Here is a 12,667-nt window from a genome sequence, read left to right on the forward strand (position 1 = left end):
GAATTGATGTCCCAGTAGAACCATCTACTAGCATGAAAGCTAGTGAATCTAAAGCACGGCTGAAGCGTGGTAGACCTTTGGCTTCTAAGGATTGAAATCCTAGAAAAAAAATCGACAAATGATCAAAATAATATTATGAAGGGATCTCCTGAAGAGACCCAAGATCTGATTAGTTCTAAGATTCCTGAAGAAATCAATGAACCCGAGACTCAAGAAAGTGAGGAACTTTTAATAAGTTCTACTAGTGATGGGATTAATTTAAATCGATCTGAAATAGTGGTGGATAATATTTTTGCATATAATGTTGCACTTAACATTATGCAAGATAGTGATAATCTTGAACCCTGATCTGTCGAAGAATGTCGACAAAGAACTGATTGGCCAAAATGGCAAGAGTCACTTCAATCGGAATTGAGATCACTTGCTAAAAGAGAGGTCTTTGGACCAGTAGTCCAAACACCTGCTAGTATAAAGCCACTTGGTCATAAAAGGGTTTTTGTGCGAAAAAGGAATGATAAAAATGAAGTTGAAAGATACAAGGCCCGCCTTGTTGCACAAGGATTCTCACAACGACCTGGAGTCGATTATGAAGAAACATATTCACCAGTTATGGATGCCATAACCTTTCGATATCTCATCAGTTTAGCCTTACATGAAAGGCTTGAAATACATCTAATGGATGTGGTTACAGCTTATCTGTATGGGTCACTTGATAATGAAATTTACATGAAAATCCCTGAAGGATTTAAAATGCCTGAAGCATATTCAAAATCTCGGGAAATGTACTCAATCAGATTGCAAAGATCTTTGTAAGGTTTAAAGCAATCTGGGCGCATGTGATATAATCGCCTCAGTGAATATTTGATGAAAGAGGGTTACATAAATGATGTTATTTGTCCATGTATTTTTATAAAGAAAATGGCTTCAGAATTTGTTATACTTGTTGTTTATGTTGATGACATAAATCTTGTTGGAACTTCAGAAGAGCTCCAAAAGGCAATTGAATATCTTAAGAAAGAATTTGAGATGAAAGATCTTGGAAAGACAAAACTTTGTCTTGGTCTGCAAATTGAACATTTAGCAGACGGGATCTTTATCCATCAATCTACCTATACAGAAAGGGTCTTAAAATGCTTTTACATGGACAAAGCGCACCCATTAAGTATACCAATAGTTGTTCGATCACTTGATGTGAATAAAGATTTGTTCCGACCTCCAGAAGAGGATGAGGAACTCCTTGGTCCCGAAGTACCCTATCTTAGTACAATTGGTGCACTAATATATCTTGTTAATGCTACAAGGCCTGACATAGCATTTTCTGTTAATTTACTAGCAAGATATAGTTCTTCTCCTACATGATGACATTGGAACGGGATTAAGCATATATTACGATATTTAAAGGGAACTCTTGATATGGGTTTGTTTTATGCTAACAAAGATAGTGCAGATCTTGTTGGTTATGCAGATGCAGGTTATTTATCTGATCCTCATAAAGCTAGATCTCAAACTGGGTACGTTTTTACATATGGAGATACTATCATATCGTGGTGCTCCACAAAGCAATCTATTATTTCTACTTCTTCAAATCATGCTGAAATAATAGTTATTCATGAAGCAAATAGGGAATGTGTATGGTTGAGATCAATAATTCATTTTATTCGAGAAAAATGTGGTTTGGAATGTGCGAAAAGACCCACAATTTTATACGAAGACAATGTTGCATGCATAGCCCAATTGAAGGGAGGATTTATAAAAGGAGATAGAACGAAGCACATTTCACCAAAATTATTCTACACACACGATCTTCAGAAAAATGGTCACATTGATGTGTAACAAATCCGTTCAAGTGACAATCCGGTAGATTTATTCACTAAATCTTTACCAACTTCAACTTTTGAGAAGATGGTATACAAGATTGGAATGCGGAGATTTAAATATTTGAAACAAGCTTTCATCAGGGGAGTAAAATACGCAATGTACTCTTTTTTCCTTACTAAGATTTTTTCCCACAGGGTTTTCCTTATAAGATTTTTAATGAGGCAGCTAGCAATACATATTACTAAATATGTGTACTCTTTTTCCTTCACTAGGATTTTTTTCTACGGGGTTTTTTCCTAGTAAGGTTTTAATGAGGCACATTATCTTTTAATGAATATCCAAGGGGGAGTGTTATAAATATATTATATTATGGATGTTCATTTAGTACTGTGTTGTAAATAAGCTTCCTGAAGAAACTTATCCATATAAGACTCCGCCGTAAATATATTTATCTATTTAGTACTCTATTGGAAATAGGCCTCCTGAAGAAAATTATCCTTTCGGTACTCCGTTATGAATAAATATTACCCATGGTAGAAGATTATCTATATCTGGCACAGTAGCTTGCAGCAACAGCTTGCAGTAGCAGCTTACACAACAGCTTCCTTTCTTCTATAAATAGAGGAGTTTTCAGTTCATTATGTACATAAATTTGAAGTTTGAATAATATATCAGTTTCTCTCTATACTTGTTTTTACTTTACTGTCTTTATTTTATAACAATTCCAATATTAATAGTATTTTCTCTCTTCTGCGGCCAAAGAGAAAGCAGCAGCAACTCTCCAATTCTCTTTTAAAAAATGTAAAAGAAACATTGACAGAATCATCACTGTTAATAAGTACCAAATCTCTCAAGTGATCGAGAAAAATTTGGGTATTCGAGGTAATTTCATGCCTTCAAATCATAGATAAATGTGTAGCATTAATGATTTAGGGTTATGAGGATTTTGAAAATTGCAGCATTTACTTTTGCTTTCTTTTTTTTTTTTTTTAACTGAGCCGAACATCTATCGTGGCACACAAGTTATCAACATCATCATGCTTTACTACCATATTTGCTTGACCCCTTTTTTGTCTTTCTTCGGAGCACAACACTCCGTAGATTTGTGTCCGATTTTTCCATAGTTGTAGCAGTTTCTACTGAACCGCTTCTTGCTTGGGTTGTATTTCGGACCAGAAGCCTTCTTCCTCTTTTTGTTATCTTCAACAATATTTGATTCCATTATTGTTGAATTTTCACGGCCTCTCCTTTCAGCAGCTTTACTGTCCTCTTCGATTCTCAACCGAATAATGAGATCTTCAAGGGACATTTCCTTTCATTTGCGTTTCAAATAATTTTTGAAGTCCTTCCACAACGGAGGCAACTTCTCAATCATTGCTGCTACTTGGAATGCTTCATTGATGACAAGACCTTCAGCAAGTAGATCATAAATAATTACTTGCAATTCCTGAACTTGGGTAATAACAGACTTGCTATCTATCATTTTGTAGTCCAAAAATTTTGCGGCAACGAATTTCGTCATTCCGGCATCTTTAGTTTTATATTTCTTTTCAAGCGCATTCCACAATTCTTTTGACGTCTCCACGCCACTGTATACATTATACAGATTATCATCCAGTCCGCTAAGAATATAATTCTTGTATAAAAAATCAGAATACTTCCACGCTTCAATCACGATAAAGCGTTCATTCTCTGGAGTTTTATCTAGCACATCAGGAACATCTTCCTTGATGAACTTCTGTAGACATAACGTAGTTAAGTAGAAGAACATCTTCTGCTGCCAGCGCTTGAAATCAATCCCGGAAAATTTTCCAGGTTTTTCTGCAGGTGCCAACGCCGGTGTTCGGCTTGTCGATGCGTTGGCAGTCACCGTCGGAATAGCTTGGTTTTCGCTTTCAGTCGTCATTTTTTCTGTAAAAGAATGACACAAACAAACATTTAATAAACGTTTTCAAACTGGAGTAAAAATCACATAGATTTTAATCTCCAACAAAATGCCACGAAGGCTTTACTCTCCAAAACGGGAGTACACAAAATCATAAAGATTTTAGTTTGCAGAATAATGAGAATAACACAAATACATAAATAAATAAATTAAAATTCCTTAAGATTGTTAGTCCCGCCAATATTGCTGTATTTGTAAATAATAATTCTGTAAAATATAAGTTATCGTAATGAAACAGTAATTAATTCGAGCCTACTGAATTCACAGTGTTTCCTTAAAAAATTTAATCCCCTCCTAGTACCCAAGGTTATGGATTATTTCCTCCCAGTATAGAACGAATCACACGCTGGTGTAGCGGTACTTCAAACCCTAGTGTTTCAGCGAACACAAAGTTCGGTAGCAAATCACACTTACAGTTGCTTTGTTTGAAGTTAAAACAATGCAGAACAAAGGAGTAGAAACTTAGAAAATCGAGCCGAAGCCGAAGCCAAGCGACGACGACGACGGCGCGAGGCTTGCTTTCTTCTTAACTCTTTAAGAGCTACAAGAAGAGCAATTATATATATATACCCACCAAAAATCTTTTTCTCTTCCAATATGGGACAATGTCTCATTGTCAAGATGGAGAAACTTAAAATTTTACTCAAAAATTTCATTTTCCCTCCATTTCTCATTCACCCTCGTCTTAAGACTATTTTATCTTATATAACAAAAATCTCAAGAAATACTAGATCCGTCTCTGGGTCTCCGTATGCAGCATTTGCTTTTGATTATTTCACACTTTCCTTTGGGTTGGTGGCCAGCTGTTATTCTACCATTGAGAGTAATATGAATAGTAGGTTAGCAATCTGGTTAAAGATTTTTTCTTTGAATGCTTTATAATATGGCAAAACATAATTTTTTTTATAAAACTTGAAAGCGCAATATTGTATTGCATTAGTTCTAATTGTTTTTACTGAGATTACCATGTCATTTAATACATAGTGTTTTGTTTTATTTAGAATCCATGGAAAATATACTTGTTTTCCTTCAGCACGATGGAGTATGGGAAAATGACTACAGCTTTGTGAATTTTGCTGTTAATGGGATTTTGATCACTTCTGAATGCAAATTTGAAGAATTAGTTTCAGTAATAGCAACGCATTTAGGGAAGGATATGGATACCAACTCGATTGATATTAAGTACATTGTGAAGGATGGATATCCACCAATGACGGTACACAATGATATGAGTGTTCGGTTGTATATTGAGCTGAAAAGGAAGAATTCAGAATTCACAGAGTATCCGCTTTGCATAACTTTCAAGGATAAGCGTACTACTGGAAGTTGCTCAAATGTGAACCCTGTTACAGTTTCATCGGATGGTATACAGAGTGAAAATATGCCTGAAATATACCTGCCTGATGCCATTGAGCTAATAAGTTCTGTACACGGGGAGGATTGTAATGGTGTACGAGCTGATGACAAACGTATAATAAACAATGCAGATACCATTGAGCCGATAAGTTCTGTTCCTGCGGAGGATTGTAATAGTATATATGATGATGTTAGAGGTATAATAAACAACCCAAGACATCAAGATGTTGAACAAGGTCAATTGTACCAAGACAAAGAGACCCTCGTCAATGCTATGAAGCATTATGCCATCCGAAAAAAGTTTCAGTTTAGAGTTGAAAGGTCGAGTAGTAGCAGGTATTGCATGGTATTTTACTGGTATAATAGTATATTTTTCATCTCCAGTATTTTTGATGAATACAAACTGAATATTCATAGTGTATGTATCTGTTACCAACAGCTATTGTCTTGTATGCTTGGACGACAATTGCTCCTGGACTTTTAGATCTTCAAGCCTGAACAACTCAAAGCTTTTCAAAGTAAGAAAGTTCAATGATGTTCACACGTGCTCGATAGAGGAAATATTGTGTAAACAGCGTCACGCGACTTCTGAGATCGTTGGATTTATGATCAGAAACAAGTATGCTAATGCAGAATCTGAATACACTCCAGCAGACATAATGTGTGACATCAAAAAACATTATGGTGTGGACTTGACCTATATGAAGGCTTGGAAAGCGAAGCAAAAGGCGCTTGAAATATCACTACTAGAAATTCGCTAAAAACCGACCAAAAAAAACTGATCAAAGTTGATCGGTTATGGCCAATTACCGACCAAAACGCGATCATTACGGTGTGAACGGTGTTTTGATGGTCGGTAGCTTAAAACGACCATCTGACAAGTTTAATTACTTACCGACCAACTTTGGTCTGAAACATATTTTATTAATTTAATTTTACCGACCAAAGTTGGTCGGTTTAACTAAATTATATTTTTTTTATTAATTATTAAAATTAAAAAAAAATGACCAACTTTGGTCGGTAATTGAAAATATATTTTTTTTTAAAATAATTAAAATTAAACATTACCGACCAACTATGGTCGGTAATCTCAACAGTGCAGGCAAAATACCGACCAAAGTTGGTCGGTAATGTTGAATTCTGGGAATTCAATGTTCATTAACCGACCAACTTTGGTTGGTATTTTGGAATAATTTTTTTTTTTATTAAAAACCGACCAACTTTGGTCAATTTTTTTGGGTTTAATTTTGGCATAAAATGCCTGTTTTGGCAGCTACACTACCTGCCAGCATACTAATACACCTAATAACAACAACAACACAACAACAACAACAACAACCAAAACATTCAATAAATACTTTAAAACTAACAAATTAAAGTTCAATTGAACATAAAAATCCAAAACCAAGTTAAAACTAATTACAACTAGTTCAAAACTGGTTCTATTTGTCTAGTTCAAAGTATATAAAAGTCAAGGGGTGTTTTCTACAACATCATCATCACCGTCTGAGAACTTTCATTTACAAGACGATATAGAGAACGGTCTTATGGATGACGGGAAGCACGATCACAGGGAGGACGGGAGGAACGATCACGAGCAGGACGGGAGGAACGATCATATGGAGGTCGATCCTCTGGAGATGACTCATGAGATCGGGGCAACGGAAAAGCTCCACTAGATAGGAGAGTTCTGATCTGAGCTTGCATTCCAAGGAATTGAGCATCTCTAAGCCTTTCTCTTTCCTTGGTCGCTTCTAGCTCTGATGTGAGCTTTGTCACTATCTGCCGCATAGCGGAAAGGCTCTCCCTATTAAGTTGCTCGCCTTGCGAGAAAGTCCATATTCCTCGCATTCCACACTTATAGCGATGGAAGTTTTTAGTAGGAAGCTCGTATACCTTCCCCCATTTTGGACCGCCAACAGACTCCAACCATATTCTTTCAGCATCCTCGTCCGAAGGTTGGGTTGGCTCACCCGATTCACCAGCTGGATGACTACGGATGAATTCCTCCACGTTACTTTAGTAGTGACCCTATATTATTTTAAATTAAATCAGTATTTTAAAATTTTTATAAAAGTAAATTATAATACTTAAAAAAAATTGAAAGCTTACATATGCAGTCGAGGCCCGGTCCTCGACCCATCTATCTTGATCCCCCTCTTTCTTCTTCTTCACAATATGTGTCTCCTTGAATAGCTCATCATGACTCATTGGACGCCCATACTTCTTTTCCTGAAAATAAATTAATTTAGTTAATAAACAGAATAGATATACTTAGAAAAGTAAAATAATTTAAGCAATTACGTACCAATCTTCTTTTTATTGTCCCTAGGCTGATCGCACCTCCAGTGTGCAAGGAGTCTCTCTTCTCGGATGCGCGAGCTTTCTTTCATTTTTCGCTCCTCTCTAAGAACTCTGCGGTAAGCCATTGCCTTTGCAAATCATTCCACAAATTCTCAAGTAACCAGCCAGGCCTCTCGTTCTTCTTTCTAGCATCTAAGAAAGCATCCGCCAATCACTTGCGAGCTTTATGATGAAAATTTATAGCCACTTCCGCGCTATAGCGGTCTTCTCGTACACACTTGCTCTGTATTTCAAAAGTTAAATATTAGATGAAAACATCATAAATATAAATTATTAAACTGTTTAAAAGAACATTTATACCTTAAATTGATTGAAAATTTGCTCCTTCAGTGAGAATGGGCAATCAATCCAAGTCGCATAAGGGTCATCATAAAGCTTTCTGATGGCATTGGTGATTATCCTCCTAGTCTTATTACCCGGCCTGAATCTGCAATTTAACAATAAAAACACATTAATATCTTAGTAAAAATGTTACAAATCAATAGACGCAAAAATAATGAATAACACTTACCCATCACCCTCAGGGACTATGATGATCCTGCCATATCGATAATAATGCACTACCTCGTCATCACCATCTGAAGCATGTGTATCAGAGGCATGTGAAGACGGTGTAGGCGGGTCAGAGCTACTGCCTCGCAGGCGAAGGCCTGCAATAGATGGAGTCGATGATGAAGATGGTTGCGATCCCTGTGACTGCGACATAGCTGGATGCGACCCAAGTGGATGTGATATCAATGGCTGTGACCCGAGTGGCTGTGACCCGAGTGGTTGTGACATGGATGGATGCGATCCATGTGGCTGTGATATGTAGGGATGTGATCCATGTGGATGTGATGCAGATGGCTGTGAGGCAGCTGGACTGTATGTCGGACGTATAGTCCTATGGCCCTGTGATGGAAGACTTGGTGTCTGAATGAAGGTGTACGGCTCGTGATGCTGTGGCAGCTCAGTATAGCCATGTGGTGGAGGATAAGACATAGGCATCTCTGAAAAGGGTGGACAAGAGGGAGTATTATTTTCTACCCTCCTCTTTCCCTTCCTACCCTTTTCTCGACCCCGAGAACTAGTAGGGTCATTGTTACCTTGACCCTTGCCTGCCATCTGCATAATATAATACACATTTAGATTGAAACATATAAGAAACTAGCTATAAAATGAGAGTGCTTTAAAAAACCAACTTTTTAATCCTCATCGACGTATTGTTCCTCGTCCGAGAATTCTTCGTCCTCACTTGTTTGAGCTTCATCAGTTGATTCTTCGTCCTCATTTTCTATAATTGTTACTTCATTTATATCAACTTCTTCCAATATGCGTTCAGGATGTTCCAAATCATTTTCTAACTGATCATCCACTATTTGGTGAACATTGGAGATATCATTTTGATATGCAACATCTAACACATTCTCGACTTCCACCCTACTTACAGGCTTAGTTTTTATTACAACCCACCAATCGGACTTATTCCGCCGCAATGGATAAGGAGCATAATACACTTGCCTAACGTTATGTGCAATTATGAAAGGATCATAGCGATCATACTCCCTCGTATGATTAACCTCAATTATGTTGTATTGGTTATGTACTCTTGTACCTCTTGTTGGATTTGGGTCAAACCACTTACATCTAAAGAGTATCAATTTCTTATATGGCCAACCTGTATATTCTAGTTGTAATATTTCTTTGACCACACCATAATAATCAATATCTCCAACTTGGTTGCCATCACCACCTTGAACCCACACCCCGTTGTTGTTGCTATTTTTATTTTTAGAGCAATCCTCTGTATGAAACGTATAACCATTCACTACGTACTTAGATATTGTTGTGACCTGAAGCCCAGGTCCCCAAGATATATCTTTCAAAAATTGATTTACACCATTATTTGGATTATTTACCTACATAGAGTTAAAAAAATTCATAAGTTAGCACAACTTATGAATCAATTTTTATACATTCACTACATATATATATATATATATATATACACTTACAAACTGTTTACACACACACACACACATTCACTACATATGTATATATATATACACACTTACAAACTATTTGAACCACGTATCAAATCTCGTATATACAGCATCATAGCCAAATTGACCCACGAAGTGACTGTGACATATCAAATATTTTTAGTAGTTGCATCAATATGTAGTCACAGTAAATTTTACATTTTGATAACTAATAAATCAATACTTACTTGAGAAATGGTACAACTTCGGGACAATTTAGCAACACATGAAGTGTAGCTGACTTGTACTCCATATCACTCAAACTTCTCTTTCTAACATCCTTAGAACATCGGCCTGGTTGATTGAATATGGACATTGGTGGATATAATAGATCATTCACACATTCGACCGTGTGCCTATTGGGCCTATTCCTAGAACATGGCACGTTACTCTCAAAATAATAAGAACAAAAATGTGCAGTTTCCTTTGCAAGATAGGTTTCGCATATAGATCCTTCAATCTTATTCCTCTGCTTAACAAATTATTTGCATTTGCCAATTGTCCTACATAATCTCATGTTAGCCAAGAATATTAAAATAAAATAGAATATTACATCAAACTTATAATATTACCTCTCAAAGGGATACATCCATCTGCATTGAACAGGCCCTCCAAGTCGTGCCTCGTGTACAAGGTATATTGAAAGGTGTTCCATCACATCAAAGAAACCACATGGGAATATTTTTTCCATCTTACTAGAAATTACACGGATGTTCTGGTCCATCCAAAGTAAGTTTTATTCCCTTAATGTGGTAGAACACAAGTCTTTGAAAAATAAACTAATCTCTGTGATGGGTTTCCAGATTCTTTCAGGCAAACCACAAAATGCAATAGGCACTAAGGTCTCCATGAAAACATGGCAGTCATGATTTTTCAAATGGCTCAACTTCCCTACCTCCATATCTAAATTTTTTTCTAAGATTCGACGCATAACCCTCAGGCATCTTCAATTTCGTAACCCAATCACAAATTTGTCGTCTTTCCTCCAAAGTGAATGTGTAACTTACTTTGGGCTTGAACACCTTACCATTGTTTGCTGTCTGCAAGTATAATTCAGGCCGCATGCAATATTCTTGTAAGTCCATTCTAGCCTTCGGGTTATCTTTTGTCTTACCTTTAACATCCATCACTGTGTTGAACAAATTATCAAAATAATTCTTCTCAATATGTATGACATCAAGGTTGTGTCGGAGAAGATTATCCTTCCAATAAGGCAACTCCCAAAATATACTCTGTTTCGTCCAATTATGATTAACACCATATCCGGGGAATCTATAAGGTGGAGCCTCAGTAACTTTACTGAAGTTCTGGACCCTCTCCCAAATTTCCTCACCTGAAAGTATCGGAGGTGGAGAATCATATTCCACTTTATTCTTTTTGAATGCATTTTTCATCCTTCTAAACTCATGATCATCAGGCAAGAATTGACGGTGACAATCAAACCATGATTGCTTTCGGCCATGTTTCAAAGTGAACGCTTTACTATTTTCCATGCAGTAAGGACAAGCTAGCTTCCCAGCAGTCATCCACCCAGACAATATTCCATACGCAGGAAAATCATTAATAGTCCATATTAAATTAGCACGCAAATTAAAATTCTGCTTGGTTGATATGTCATATGTTTCAACACCATCATACCACAATTGTTTTAGCTCATCAATCAAAGATTGCAAATATACATCAATCAAACTTTTCGGATTACGTGGACCGGGGATAATACAATTTAAGAATATATATGGACTAGTCATACACAACTCAGGTGATTAGTCCACACAAAGTAATTCTCTATAAACCCCTTCCTATAAAGATGAAGCTTAACTTTCTCCGATTTTTTAAACTTCATACAATCGCACCTGACACAAGGGCACCTAATTACTCCTTCACTTTGGTATGGTGGAAGTGACATTGCATGTCTAATAAAGTCATCAACCCCTTCTACAAAATCCTCCCGCAATCCCCGCCGATTAGGATAATCCCTATTGTACATCCAAGTACGATGTTCCATCTATACAAATAAAACAAGAATAAATTAATTTATTCTACAATTATAAATTAATTATATCTTTTTTAGTTAATTCAAGATAATAATTGGCTCCTAATTACACCAATTTATATCCTAAAAGTTCAATTCATATCCAAAAGGTCCAATTCATATCTTAAAAGTTCAATTCATATCCTAAAAGTTCAATTCACAAGAACAAATCCTAAAAACTAAAATTTCAATTCATATCCTACGAGTTTAAACATAAACTAACTAAACTAAAGAAATTCAATCCATACCCTAAAAGTTCGATTCACAAGAACAAATTAATTTATTCTACAATTATAAATTAATTATATCTTTTTTAGTTAATTCAAGATAATTATTTTTTCCTAATTACACCAATTTATATCCTAAAAGTTTAATTCATATCCAAAAGGTCCAATTCATATCTTAAAATTCAATTCATATCCTAAAAGTTCAATTCACAAGAACAAATCCTAAAAACTAAAATTTCAATTCATATCCTACGAGTTTAAACATAAACTAACTAAACTAAAGAAATTCAACCCATACCCTAAAAGTTCGATTCACAAGAACAAATCGTAAACCCTAGATTCTAACTAAACTATTCATGACAATACAAAGTTAATAATTCAATTCTAACTAAACTATTCAAGACAATACAAACTCAAAATTGAAACACTCATCAATTAAAATTAATTCATAACTAATTGACTAATTAACAAAACTAATTAGTTAATAAAACTAATTAACAAAACTAATTAAAACAAGACCTAAACCCTAATCCTCAATAAAATGCAATGTTCAAATAATTAAAACACTAATCAATTGAAACTAATTCATAACTAATTAACAAAATCTAGAAATAATAAATAAATGGGTTGTAATTCAAACCTAGAATTTTTAGGAGATGGAGAAGGAGAGGGGCGGCAGTGGCAGTGGCAGCGGCGACGGCGACGGCTGGGCGGTGGCGACGCGGGGTGGGGAATGGGATTTATGTGAGGGAAATAGAGAAGGAGAGGGGAAGGTTTTGAGTGAGGAAAATAGAGAAGAGAGGGGGAAATAAGAGAGAAATGGGGGTTTCCCCCGTTTTTCAATTCTCTGATTTCAGAATTACCGACCAAAGTTGGTCGGTAATTTTGGTCGGTACATTAAGTG

This window comes from Nicotiana tabacum, chromosome 24, assembly GCF_000715075.1.
Source record: "Nicotiana tabacum cultivar K326 chromosome 24, ASM71507v2, whole genome shotgun sequence".
NCBI lineage: Eukaryota > Viridiplantae > Streptophyta > Magnoliopsida > Solanales > Solanaceae > Nicotiana > Nicotiana tabacum.